Consider the following 3,836-nt stretch of genomic DNA (forward strand, 5'->3'; position numbering starts at 1 on the left):
TATATAGATAGATAGATAGATAGATAGATAGATAGATAGATAGATAGATAGATAGATAGATAGATAGATAGATAGATAGATAGAAAGTTGGATGGATAGATAGATAGGTACATTTAGAATTTTTATGTTTCAGAATGCACAAAAGGCACCTCTTTCCCGTCATGTTCGTTCGCACTCCGCGAACAGTGGTATCGCTATGTAATTGACTATTTACAGAGATATGGAAGTGTTACTCTGCTTAGCGATCGTCGGTACTCTCTTGCCGGCCATCCTGTCGGCATCGCTGACTAATTCTTCCCGTGACGCTAATGACATTTACGTCATGGCTCTGCTGCCTATGGAGGGATACTTCCCGGCAGGAGAAGCGTTTAAAATCGTCATTGACATGGCACTGGAGAGAATTAACAACCGGTCGGATATCTTACCCGGTTATCGACTCAACCTCATTTGGAATGACACGAAGGTAAGCCGTTTATTTCTTCTGCTCCCAACTACTCAATATTATATTACTAATAGTCAACCTGTAGATTTATTGCATTATACCTCAACTCGATATACCGCAGATCTGTCTGTATAGAGGGAGACGCCGGTTATTGATGGTGCTGCCTCCGACACGTATATATGCGCTAGTTTGGAGTTATTTAATCAGTAACTGTGTATTCAGTCGTTCGAGCCACCATTGTCGTTTCACCCGACCCTAAATATTTTATTTTTATGTGTGCTAATTTGTTCTCGTGTGTTGTGTGCATGTGTGCCCGCGTGCGCGTCNGATCGAGAGATGAGAGAGAGGAGTTGAGAGAGAGAGAGACACAGAAGAGAGCACAGCCAGAGAGAGAGGAGAGAACAGATGAAAGACAAAGAAGGAGCAAAGGAAAGAGAAAGATAGAGATTAGAGAAGAGAGGAGAAGCGAGACTAGAGAGAGCGATCATCGCGGGAGATAGAACGAGATGAGAAATGAGAGAGGTCGACGGAGACGAGAGAAGAGGAGAGAGAACAGAGGAGAGAGAGAGATGAGGAGAGGAGGAAAGAGAGAGAGCGGCAGATGATCCGCGCGGCGAGAGAGCGAGACCAGAGTGACAGAGGATAAAGAAGAAAGAGCGGAGAAAGAAGAAGAGAGACAGAGAGAGAGAGGAAGTATAAGAGAGAGAAGAGGAGCGGACAGAGAGGGAGACGAGGGAGAGAGAAGAGGTGAGAGAGGGGAGAGAGAGAGAGAAGAGGGGGAGGAGAGAGGAGAGAGAGGAGACGGCGGCGACACGACGGTGAGCGAGAGGGGAAAATAGATAGAGAGAGAGAGAGAGAGAGAGAGAGAGAGAGAGGAAAGAGCGCGGCGCGAGGGGAGCGAGCGACGAGAGACAGAGCAGCGCGCGACGAGAGAGTATAGAGTGAGAGAGCGCGCGCGAGAAAGAGGGACAGAGAGAAAGAAAGAGAAAAAAGAACGAGCAGGACAGGGGTGAGAGAAACGATGATGAGACGAGAGGAGAAGAGAGAGGAAGAGAGAAAAAGCGAGAAGAGACGAGAGCGGAAAGAGAAAGAGAGAGAGAGAGAGAGGGAGAAGAGGAGGAGAGAGCGAAAGAGAAGGAGAGAGCGAGAGAGACAGAGATCGAGAGTGACAGAAGAGCGCGAGCGAGAGACGAGAAGATGATGATGTGAAGAGAGAGGAGAGAGAGAGAGAGAGAGAAAGAATAGAGAGAGAGCAAGAGAGAGGAGAGAAAGAGAATAGAGAGGCGAGAGAAGAGCGAAAGGAGAACGAGAGAGAGAGAGAGAGAGAGACGAAAGAGAAAGAGGAGAAGAGAGGAGAGAGTAGAGAGCGAACGAGAAAGCAGAGAACGAGAGAGGAGCGAGTAGAGGACAGGAGCGCGCGCTGCGAGAGAGAGACAGCAGGAAGGGAGAGAGAGTGAGAGGAAGAGAACGAGAAGAAGAGAAGAGAGAGAGAGAGAGAGAGAGAGAGACATAGAAAGAGAGAGCGAGAGAGCGCTAGAGCGAGAAAGCCAGAGGTCTGGTCGCATTTGGTACTAGACAACACCTCAGATACATTCCTGCTCACGACATTGCAGCATCGCTTGGAGAAGAGAAGACCCGGCACTTCCTGTGTTTCACGCCTTCAGTGGCTGCGATACCGTGTCATTGTTTGCTGGTCGAGGGAAGAAAACTGCTTTTGACATCTGGAAGTAATTTGACGAACTCACACCAGTCTTCCCTGCACTATCCACCACACCAGCGAGCTTCAACGAAGATTGCATGAAGGTGATCGAGTCGTACGTCATTTTACTGTATGACAGAACTTCAACAGAAACCAGTGTTGACCTTGCAAGGAAACATATATCTTTGCTGGCAAAGGCAGGTCCATCGATGCCATACCACCAACTCGTGCAGCCCTGTTGCAACACACGAAACGGGCCATACATCAGTGCGGATATGTGTGGGGACAGGCGCATATCTGTTCCCCAGATATTCCCTCACCAGAGTTTTGGGGCTGGAGAAAGACGCGCGTATACCCATCACGAGGATGGGAACCACTATGGACACTACTACCAGCAGAAGAATCCTGTTCGGGGCTTCTCCGATGTGGTTGCCAGAAAGGGTGCAGGGGACACTGCAAGTGCGTCAAGGCCGATTTGCAATGCACGTCACTTTGCCGCTGCAGCGGTAACTGTGAACACAATGACGTTTAATGATCCTACCAGATGTGATCCCAAACAAGTTAGCCAACTCTTGTTTACTATGAACATGCACAATAATGTCAAGAGCTAATAATACCTAGGTATTATTTATAGGTATATATTATATTTTATATAGGTATTATTAGCTCTTGATAATGTATATATTATATTACCGACAGGATCAATCAGTTATTTGGTTGTGCCGTATAAAACATCTGGTCTATGATGGTATATTACTTTGTTGGTCTGTTGTATTGTTGGATTTAATCATACAATCGACCATTTCATTAGTTTTGGTGCATTTTATCATTTTAATTGGATTCAGTGTGTATGTTGGATTATTGTTGCTACATAATTTTTTATACTTCCATTGTAGTCCTCACATGGGAAAACCTATGTGTAGACACTAAAATCATCGCCCCAGCTGGATTCTATCAAAAGTTATTGCTGATTTCCCATTTTGGGCGAATAGCCACGGCGGCCATTTTGGATTTACGCAAATAGGTGCATTTTATCAACTCGTTTGTGGTTGGAATAGATTCAGCATGTATGAAAACATAGAAAATGACACTTTATTCATGTTTGCACGATATTTTGTCACAAAGATATGTCATTTTTAAGATATTCGGAATCGGATAGCGGCCATCTTGGAATTTGCTATTTGTAGGCCCCAGGGAAAAAATTGAGCTTGGCACGATATCTAAATTTGTTAATTATATATTAAGCACTGTCTGTACCAAATTTGGTGCTTTTACCACAAAATGCACAATTATTTCACGTATCTGCCGCACTAATGGTGAATGAGCTTCCAAGCTGTTTGAATGCTTCTTGAAAGTCTGTAGATTCACGCATCATTTTCATAGTTTTTTTCTTTGACTTGCCGTAGAAGGAGCTCACCGAATCACAACCTGTGAAGCAATGTAGTCCGATGAGGGCATCTGTTACCTCACGTCCACGATGGTTTTGTATGGCACTCAAATTCAATGTAGGCCTACGTTTGTTGTTTCCTCTGTCAGTGTGAAAGAGAAGTTCGGCCTCAATCATGTGAGCTTTAGCCACACCAATAATAAATACATCCGTATCTGGGCTTCTAATGATGACTGCTGGCTGTACAGCTGATGGCGAAGCGAGAGATGCAGCAGCATACTGACAGTCACAGTGTACGAAGAGCCGTG

The sequence above is a fragment of the Priapulus caudatus genome, unplaced genomic scaffold, assembly GCF_000485595.1.
Source record: "Priapulus caudatus unplaced genomic scaffold, Priapulus_caudatus-5.0.1 Scaffold191, whole genome shotgun sequence".
Classification (NCBI taxonomy): Eukaryota; Metazoa; Priapulida; class Priapulimorpha; order Priapulimorphida; family Priapulidae; genus Priapulus; species Priapulus caudatus.